We start from the raw sequence: 11,807 nt of genomic DNA, 5'->3' as shown, positions 1-11,807 counted from the left end.
GTTGGAAGGAACACTTGCCATTGGTCGAGTTTGCGTATAATAACAATTTTTAGTTGAGCATCCAGATGGCTCCTTATGAAGCACTGTATGGTCGTAAATGCCGTATACCTTTATGTTGGACTGAGTTGGGGGAAAATAAGGTGTTGGGTACATATTTGGTACAAGAATCTGAGAATGTGGTGAATATGATTCAAGATCGATTAAGAGTTGTATTTGATCAACAGAAGTCTTACGCTGACCTGAGGCGGAGGGATATTGAGTTCAGTGTTTGGGATCAAGTCTTCCTAAAGGTTTCACCATGGAAGAAAGTATTGAGATTTGGAGTCAAAGGAAAGCTGAGTCCGATGTTCATTGGACCATATAGAGTTCTTAAGAGGGTTGGACTAGTGGCTTATCAATTAGAGTTACCTCCGGAACTAGATCCCATACATGATGTATTCCATGTTTCTATGTTGAGGAGATATTGTTCTAATCATTCGCTTGTGATTCCGATTGATGAGGTCGAGGTGAGACCCAATTTGACTTATGAGGAAGAACCGGTATAGATTTTGGACTGTAAGGTCAAAAAATTGAGGGAGAAATAGATTCTTCTAGTGAAAGTCTTGTGACAGAATCACGATGATAGCGAAGCCACTTGGGAACCCAAAGAGACGATGCGTCACCAATACCCTCATTTGTTTGGATCTGGTTAATTTCGAGGACAAAATTTATTTTCAGGGGGTAGAGTTGTCATGCCCTATATTTTAGTTATTAAATTGCACATTTTATATCATAATGAGTAAAATGGCCTAGTGGTTTAGTGTGTTAAATTATATCCTAGAGTTTCCATGTTCAAACCCCCACAATCCCATTTATTTTAATTTTCTTCCTAGCCACAATTGTTGATCGTTCTAGAAGGTCAACCCTTCTTCTTCCGTCCAAACATTGCCATAATGGGGGAGATTCTCCTTCCTTTATGTTTGAGTCAACTTGCCATCAAAAAGCCCATTTTCACTCCCCTTTTTACTCACGATCCACTTTTTATTCCCCTTTTCCCCAAACTTACCCAAAGTGAGCCTTTGACTACTCATGGCCAGCCCTAGCTCTCTAAACCCCATTTTTCATTTTAATACTCTCATTTTTCCTCTCCTCTCCTCTCTTGCCATCCACCACCCTTTCTCCTCCTATTTTCGGCTTTTTTCTTCATTTTTTACCACCTTAAGGCAACTCTCCTCTAATATCTTCCCTTCCTCTACTACACACGGCAGTCGCGCCACCACCTCACCTCCACTATCACCATCGTTGCACCACCACCTCGCCGCTACCATGTCCCTGCCATCGGCCACTGTCGATTTTTCTCATTGTGCTTCTTTTCTTCTCCTCTTTTTGAAAATCATCTATGTAAACTCTTGAATCTAATTTTTAAAATATTAAAGATCATTTTTCAAATTATTTTCTATAAACACTTCTATTTTGCGTTTATAGAGCTTAATTCCTCTATTTTATCAATTTTTAGGATTTATCGTCGAGCCTTCTCCATTATTTCTGTAAGTATGAAAGGTTTTTGTTCACGCTATGTTCTCGTAATATTATTTCTAGATTAGAATAATACTAATCACTCCTTTTCGTGCCCTATTGAAGAGTTAATCGAAAATCCCGGAATCACCACCCATTCATGACAGTGTGCGATTTGATCACACTTTTGTGTAAGTATTAATGAATCACCACTATTTTCTTATTAAGGGTCATTATGTATTCATTAGATTGATACTAACATGTATATGTGATCAAACATAGTGACTCAAGAGATCGAATTCATTTTTTTCGAAGTGGAATCAGGATCAATTCCATCATATCTAAGGTGTGGGGACTTAATTGATAATAATCAATATTAATTATTAAATAATAATAAATATATTTTAAGTGTAATATTTATGGATATTTGATTATTGAAATATGTGTATATACGAATACAAGTGTATTCATAGATATCGGTAAAAAATTGATAATAATATATGTTACTAAATCTGATCTATGGATTTGTATGTTGAGCATGCCTTACTGTGATATTCTGATTTGTATGATAAAGCATGCCGTTGTGAAATCATGTGTAAAAAATATGATATCTGATTCGCATGTTAAGCATGCCATACTCTGATATTCTAATTCACATGTAAAGCATGTTATTGAAAAATCTGTTCTATTGCCATAGCACATGCATGGGGTGGGAAAATGTACAGAAGAAGTATCTGGAAATAAATCTACAAATTTTTGGTGGCATGTCCACATTATTCTGTATCTGGCAGTAAATCTACAAATATTTGGTGGCTTGACCACACTATTCTATTTCTGACATCACGACTGCACTATCTGGTGGTTGGTCCACATTATTGGTGTGATATTGGATGGATGAGTTTTGGGGATCTCTTAATGGTGTGTAGCGAAGTTGGGTTGGAACTGTTTTCTAAAATTTACATCTTTTTCTGAAAAGCATTGCATTGACATTGTCATCATGCATTCTCATATATTTGATTTTTTGATTGAATAATTTATATATGATATGTTTAAATTAGTGTTGATTTGAGTTTCTTTTATGAATATTATTATTATTGTCATGACCAATGTGACATTCGAGATTCGGCCATAACGTCTAGGCTAGGTCTAGGGGGTTACAGAATCTAAATAAGAGAAAGCATTATCTATTAAAGGGAAGTGGAACAATCGAAGACGAATAGCGTCATCGGTGACCCTATTAAATTTAAAAGTATCACAAAGTTCAAGAAACCGTTTTAAATGTTGATTTGGGTCCTTTGTCATTGTGCCTTTGAACTACAAATTGTTTTGGATCATCTAGATCATTTTTGATTTGATCTTAAAATTATTAGCCGTGATGGTCGACCTTGTTATACTTCCTTGAACCATCTCTAGACCTGGTAGCACGTAGTCCTTTAAGGTTCTTTCGTTGCATGCCATATGTATATTTTCGAGTAGCTGTGGTGGTGGTAGTAGATCATCTGGGTTATTATTGTTAATTTCGTCGAACAGTAGATTATCTCGCAGTGTTAAATTGCCTGTAGTAGGTAATTGGTTTTGCATCTACTGTTGTTACTGTTGTTGTTGCTTTGGACGATTCCTACAAATTATTCTTTCTGGATTTGTGGCTGGGTCTGTAGGTGTTCTCCTACTACGAGTCATTCACTAAACCAAAAAGAGAATACAAGATGTTAGCAACAATAAGAAAAATAAAACTGTATCTATAATTTAAAAACTTCCTAATTATTCTATTAACTGCAAAAATTAAAATAAATCTAGTGACGTTGCCTCCCTGGCAATGGCGCCAACAACTTGATCGCCTCCAGACATACCAATGTCCAGAGTAAGAATCTTGCACAAAATATATCAAATAGGCGGTATCCATAAGTATATGGGTCAAGTTGTAATATAGTTACAATGAAGTAGACGAGTGCTTCGAGGATCGTACCCAAGGGAGGCGAGCACTAAAGTAATTCTAACCTAAGCTCAAATAGAGCTAATTAGTACTTTAAATAAATTATAGTACAAATAAGCATAAAGAAATATTTTTTGTATTTTTATAAGTAAAGAATAAAATAATATAAAGAAAAAGACTTTGGAAAATTTTATATAGAGATTGAATTAGATTTGAGCATGGGTGATTAGCTTGCTTCAGTAATCATAACTAATTGATGCTTCGGGTTGCCTATTCAAACAACTAATCGTTACCCAAACAGTATCTCTTGATCTTCCACAAGAATAACGAGTTGGTAAGAACTACTTATCTCTTGACCTCAAAATCTTGACCTGTTTAGGGTTAAGGTGTTTAACGGATAGACCAACCAATTTTGGGTTAATTCCCACCTAGATGACTTCCTAGGGTCGTCAAGCCTAGGGTTTAAATTATTCCTTTCCCAAACAACTGATTCGCTAAGAAACCCCTACACAATAATCAATTAATCATACCTCCATTTGCTAATCCCAATAAGAGGATTAGTACCTCATGGATCTAAAAAACATAATAAAATTGATGTAAAAGATGAACATTCATAACAAATCAAGAGACGAAGGTTTAAGAGAATCCTGAATTGTATTTAATTAAAGCAAGAAATCCACAAAGACTTGATTAACTTCCACAAAGTAGATCTATTGACAAATGCAAAGCTAAAAATAACCTAAAGTCTAAGAAAAAGGGAAAAAAAACTAAAAGCTGAAATTACAAAGAAAATTATAAAGTATGAAAACTTGTCAATAACAAGTGTGAAATGAACCTATTTATAGAGTTAGTGTTGTCACCGTACACAACCCTAGGTCAACTAATGCTCTCTTGTTTAATATTTGATTATGTCGACCAAAACACCCCTGCCTTGTAAGTTTTTCACGTATTGGACCAATGTCGCAACCTGTGTCACGACACCCTAGTGCCTGTGTCGCAACATCGAAGGTAGTGCGTGTCGTGACATCCCTTGGCAATGTATTGACACTGAAGGCAATCTTTGAATTCTTGCTCTTTGCTCCCTATGTTGTGACATCAAATTCACTGTGTTGCAACACAACAACCAGTATTGAGTTTATATGTCCTCAAATGGTCTCCTGCTGTCCGCCTTCGGACGTACCAATGCCCAAAGTATAAATCTTGCACAAAATATATGAGAAGGTGGAATCCGTAAGTATATGGTCAGGTTGTAATATAGTTAAAACGTAGTAGATGAGTACTCTGAGGATCGTATCCAAGGGAGGTGAGCACTAAATTAATGCTTACCTAAGTAGAAATATATCTAATTAGTACTTTAAATGGATTATATTACGATGAAATAAAAAGAAAGGTTTTAGTGATCTCTACTAATAATAAAAAGAAAATAAATAAATAAAGCATAAGAAATCAGATAATAGAATATATTAGATCTGGGCATGGGTGATTAGCTCACTTCAGTAATCATAACCAACAGTTGCTTCAGGTTTTCTTGTTCAATCAAGTAGTCGATATCCCAGTAAGATCTTCCAATCTTCCACTAAAATAATGAGTCAGTAAGAACTACTTATCTCCTGACCTCACAGTCCACACCGCTTCAAGGTTAAGGTGTTCTATAACACCCTTAACTTGTATCCGTCGTCGGAATAGAGTTATGGAGCATTACCGAAGTTTACATTTCAACACCATAAAAAATTTAACACATATAATTCACAACATCAATCATAGCAAAATCAATGAATAAAATACATATTGTTCCTTATACGAGCCTTTGAGGCCCTAAAACCACATTAGAAAAGAATCGAGACTAAATCGAAAACATATGAAATTTTTATGAAAAATATGAAAAATTTCAAACTGCAGGGGTCACACGACCGTGTGACTCACATGCCTGAGACACAGGCCAGTGTCTCAGGCCGTGTGGACATTCAAAGTAGGGACACATGGTCGTGTTTCGGCCCGTGTCCGAGCCCGTGTAACTCTCTAACTTGGTTCACACGGCCAAGCCACACGCCCATGTGCCAAGCCATGTAATTCTCAAAACGCAACCTTTAAAAACCTACAGGGGACACATGGTCATGTCACATATCTGTGTGTCACACACGGCTGAGACACATGCCTGTGTCTTAGGCCGTGTGGACAAGAAATAGGTCATTTTCAAGCCATTTCTTTCACCTAAAATATGCTCATACATACAAGCCATTTGTACCTATTTTAAACATTCAAAATGTACATAAAACATGCATAAAGTAGTTAAATTAAAATGAAATCTATCCATACAACCAATATGCCAAAAGACACCTCAATCACAACGACCAAATATACGTAAACAAATGTATAATTTAGCCATTCATCAAACATACATTTCTAACCTAATTCCATACCAATCTTACCACAATGACCACATGCCAAAGTCACATTCAAACATATCAAATTGGTCATTCAAACATGCTTTAACCCCTTATCAAAATAACACACACCAAATAGGCATCAAAGGCACCTAAGTTACATCACTCAAAAAGATATATACATGTCAAACTCATCAACTATCATAAAATATGAGTCCATCTATACATGCCATTATAACCTTGATCAAGACATCAAAATATACCATTATAATAGTTGGATAGTGTGATAGATCTCCGACTAGCTTCCAAACCAATCGAACTTTTGATAATCTATAAAGTAAGAGAAAGACAACCACATAAGCAATGAATACTTAGTAAGCTCGTAGAAATTTTAAACATAACATTCCATTTTTAAAAATATGAACTTTATATGTCATAAATAAACCTATACCAATGCTTCAAGATTTATCAAACAATATAACTAGCAACTCACAAATGAATAGGTTCATTAACATCCCAAATTATTTCTAGTTATACCATAATAAAGTCTTATAAGCTGAATTACATAATCATCAACCTTTTCTTAAAACAGTGAATCATTTCATTTACTTACTTACAATTCCATTTACTTAGCATAAGCTTAATTATGTATCAATTCATGAATCAATATATCTATTCATGACATAAGTAAAGTCACATATATCATAAGTAAATTCCTTCCTTACAAGTAAGTCCTTTAACTCAACAATCCTTTTTATTTCATCATATTTCGTCAGATCTATGAACTTATCATTTCCATATCTAATCTCACCCGTTTCATTTGCATAACTTACAAGGCATAAGCATAAACATCAACCATAACCACAAGCTAGTGCATTTAAACACAAGTCTTTCACATTTAATTAATAATCATTCTGTAATTCATCATTCATCTCAAACTTTCCTATAAACATGTCATTCTAGAATCACTTACCTTCAATAAACAAGATTAAAGCTAAATGAATAAATTAATCAAATCTGTTATACATTTACGAAGCATTTATAGGCTTAGTATTGAAAATGATTCATCGTATGCATCCTGTACTATAATAATTCAACCCAAAATCATTTATATATGTATATAAACATATAGATTTAATCGAATAATCATCAATATAATGATACTCACATATGATCAAATAATTCATTGAACATTTAACATTTAACATTTAATAATATCTTGACTATACGTTACCCTTCAACATTAAAATAATTTTATAAATTCCATTCACAGTTAGCCCAACAAACTAGTAACTTGACTCAGATACTTGGGTAACTACACCACACCAAAGGCATCATTGATGCATAAAGGGGCACCAAAGTGCAGACAAGGCCACAAATGTGCAAACAGGGGCACCGTAGTGCGAATAGAGACATCGAAGTGTATACCGGGGCACCGAAGTGAAAATCCTGTACAAGCATGCATTCTAACCCTATTGGCATGCCAATCGTATCCTAGTGCTAACTATGTTTAACTGGGTATTTCATGTAATCCAATTCCTTTAAACATATTTATCATTCAAGGGCACTTCATCGTTTCTGTACACATGATATAATATCAATACATATATTCATACTGTCAAAGTGCCATCACAAAGATTAACATCATATATTAATCACTTTCATATTTCTCGATACACATGTTGTAACAATTCATAATCATGCTAAGATCGCATATATATCATATCTCATAAATATTCAATAGTTATATTCAGTTATAATATTTCGAGTTTCAACTCCCATTTTAAAAATCATATATAAGTATATACATTCATGAATCAGCATTAACATTATTTATAATTATAGGTATGTACAATTTTCTACCTATAAACTTACCTGACTAAATTGCAGAAATGTCAAAGTATAGGGGCATTTTGGTAAATTTTCATTCTCCTCGATTTTCCTCCCGATCTTGATCTAAATTAATAATTTAATTTAGTCTATTATTTAGACAGTAAAATAGTATATTTTATGCAACTTAGTCATTTTGAATTTTTTACAAAATTGCCCCTAAAGTTTTACTTGTATTCAATTTAGTCCCTGAGCCTAAAACATGCAAATTAACCATTTTTTACCCAAAATTGAGCCTAGCCAAAAATTTATGCATCCAATACAGCTCATTATTGCAACCATTTCACATCAAATCCTTGTACTTTTACTATTTTAACAATTTAGTCCCTAATCGATAAATTCATCAAAAATCACTTAACAAATTACTTTTAATTATAAATCAACATTACAATCTCATCATTTAACATAAAAAATCACAAGATTCATCAATATTTACATTCAAAATCTTTAACAGTTTCAAAATCGAAGGTACGGGCTAGTTGGACCTAGTTGCAACAATCTCAAAAACATAAAAATTATTAGAAATAGATAGCTTAGGGACTTGCATGCAAGGAAACATGGTTGGCCAAACCTAGCTTCCATAGAAATGGCTTTCGGTTGAAAAACAAAAGAAAAAGGAAAATGAAAACCATATTTTTTACTTATGTTTTATTTAATTTAATTAATAATCAAATTACCATTTTAACCTTGGTTAATAAATAAATAAAACACCAAAGGCATTTCCATATTTGTCCACTAACCTCGTGAATGGTATAATTACCATTTAAGTCCCTTTTCCTTTATTCAATTAACCATTTAATCACTCAAATCAAATAGTGCTCAAATTTAAATCTTTTACAATGTAGTCCTTTTTAATTAATTAACAATCGAAACGTTAAAATTTTTCAACGAAACTTTAATACCACCTTAATGACACTCCGTAAATATTTATAAAAATATTTACTACTCATTTTATAGAAACGAGGTCCCCATACCTCATTTTCTAAAACCATTTAACCTTAGGGTCATACCACTTGAACTTAATAAATTGCTTATTTAACATAATTTATCAAATCAAAAACCTTTTTAAAAATCATATTTGACTCGTAAATATTAAATAATAATATTTACGAACTTACTCGTCAAATTTGGTGGCCCCAAAACAACTATTTTTGACACCACTTGAAAACGGGCCATTACATGTTCACAGATAGGTCATACCAAATTTGGGTTAATTATCACCTTAGCAGTTTGCTAGGGTTGTCAGGCCTAGGGTTTAAGTTCTTCAAATCCTGAATAGCTGATCCACTAAGAGAACCTTACAAAATAGTTAATTAATCATATCTCCACTCACTAATCCCCTATAGGAGGATTAGATCCACATGGATCTCATAAACAATATAAACTTGATAGAAAGAGTAAACATGAATAATAATTGAATAGTATAAAGTTTAGAAGAAACCTGGTTTGTATTAGAATTGAATGCAGAATCCTAATAGATTTTGATTGTGGTTTACAAATTTGATTTCCCACAAAAGCAAATAACAAAAACTAAAATAAACCTATAGCCTAAGGAAAGAGAAAAACTAAAAACTAAATCTAAGAAGAAAATTATACAATATGAAAGCTGACCATAACATGTATTAAATGAGCCTATTTATAGACTTTAGAGTGGTTGTCGTCCTTAATCCTAGGTCAGCTGTCGTCTTCGTGCTTGACATTTGATTATGCAGACCAAAATGCCCCTGACTTGCAATTATTTCCCGTGCAGAGGTGATGTCGCGACACACCAGGTCCTGTGTCAGGACACCGAGGGCAATATGCTTATCTTTATGGTATCTTTAGGGGTTTGTTGCGACACTGAAGGAAGTCTTGGAGTTCTTCTATTCTGATCCCTATGTTGTGACAATCAATGCTCCGTGTTGTAACACAGTGACTAGTATTGAGTTAGCATTCCTTCTATTGGTCTCCTGCATGCTTACAATGTATATTATCTCACCTATAGGCCTTATCCAGCCCTTAAGGTTAATAAAATACTCAAACTACAAAGTTTTTGAATTTAACTGCAATTGTGAAAACGTAATTAGAAGTTTACGAAAATGCTTGTATTCAAGCTCCTAAAGTGTGAAAACTAGTTTAATCTGCTACACTGATTTACGATAGATCAAACTCCCTTACACTTAAGTCATTACTTGTTCTCAAGGTGTAATTCCTTAAACTGGGCCTATATGTTATGGCCCAATCTGAGTAATTACATGGGCCATGAAGATGGCCAAAACTTTTTCATAAGAAAAATTCATTTTTCGTCAAAACATGTTATTTTGAAAACATCATGTTCTTTTCAATTGAAATTTATTTGTTCCTTTTTATTTAAAAATACTTGTACTATTACTTCGTTTTTAAAAAACAGTTGCAGCAGCTAATAATTTTTAAATACGTTTAATGATCATTTAAAAATCTTATGTAAAAAATCCATGCAATATTTCCCAAAAATATAAAATAGTAATTCCCATGCCACAATCCTTAATTTAAAAGAAATTCCTAGAAAGTAAATAAGACAAACCCATATTAAGTCCATAATAAAATCCAAAATAAACTCATATAGTTCGTAAAAGTCCCAAATTATTTTAAAAATGCATAACCAAGAAATCATTATTCCAAGAGCTCCTCCGATGACCGAATCCGAGTCCTAATTATGAGGATTACTTGATACACACGAGTAACACAGGTGAGCTTTAAAAGGCTCAATGTGAGATCGATACAAAACATATAGACATACAATATGACATACATTTCAACACATCGAATAACACATCCAAAAAATATATATACAATTTTCACACAAATCAATATTACATATAAAATAACATATCGAGATATGCTTTTGTAACAATGCACATTTTGAAGAATTTCCTACCCATCTCCGCTACACTATTTGTGGACAAGCCACCACATAATTATCGAAAAACAACCACATAATTATAGATAAATTGCCACATATCTTCCTCCTTTCACAAATCCCACCCCATGCATATGATATGACCATTTTCTCTTTTTAATCAATTCACGTTAACATGTTGTAAACATGCTTTACACATAGGATCACATATAACATGGTCATGTTCATATTTTCATATTCGCATAACAGAATCATAACGATAACACATAAGCCATACATCATATGTCATGAGAATGAAATCTACACATATATCAATATGACATAGATGCAATTTGCAAAAACATCACAATCACATAATATCATCACATCACACAATATACTTTTCAAGAACAATGGATAGGGTCACTTACTTGGGTTTTTCATCGATGGGGTTTTCAACCCTCTCTATGAGTACTTAGTGTACCTTCGCATAAAAAGTTATTTACATACTAATATAATAAAAATAATCACTCATCACGTGACATAAGTTAAAGATCCCACACCTTATTGTAGATCTAAACTGCACGCTCCCTTTGTAGATGTCTCATTTGGATCTAGTCCCAATCACAAATCTAATCACATGAATATCTCTTTTTAGTCATGATCTAACGAAAAACAAGTCCTTTAATATAAGATTTAATGCAAAAAATCTCACCAATACTTTCCCTTAATTTGAATGCTCAGATCCGTTACTCACATAATGCCATACTATTGGTTTCCCAAATGGTTGTTGTTCGATCCTTCATAACACATGGAGATTGAAAGTTAATCTCAATAAATTAATTATAGTTGAGAAATTATTTGAGAAGGAGGGAAAAACAAGGAAAGATGATGCTTCCATCACTTTGCATAACTTACACTACTAAATAGCACAACGAAGTCGGAGATAAATCGTAGAGAAAAGTTTAGAGGTTTAATGCTCTACAAGGGATCATGTGATCGGTGACATTCGTACACAAGTGGAGTGAAAAAAAATTAAAAAATGAGTTCATTGGAAGAAAAAGGTGAAAGAAATGAGAAAGGAGAGGAAAAAAGGAGAAAAATCCAAATCCCGATGATAATTAGTGTTTGCAACGACGACAATGATAGTGGTCTGCGGCAGTTCATAGCGATGAAGATGGCGATGAATGGTGGCGACCAGAGGAGAATGATGAGAGAAGAGGGGTGTGGATGGTGGTGAGGTGGTAGT

Source organism: Gossypium hirsutum, chromosome D09 (assembly GCF_007990345.1).
Source record: "Gossypium hirsutum isolate 1008001.06 chromosome D09, Gossypium_hirsutum_v2.1, whole genome shotgun sequence".
Classification (NCBI taxonomy): Eukaryota; Viridiplantae; Streptophyta; class Magnoliopsida; order Malvales; family Malvaceae; genus Gossypium; species Gossypium hirsutum.
The sequence above is the reverse complement of the archived record's forward strand: the minus strand, read 5'-3'. Positions refer to the sequence as shown.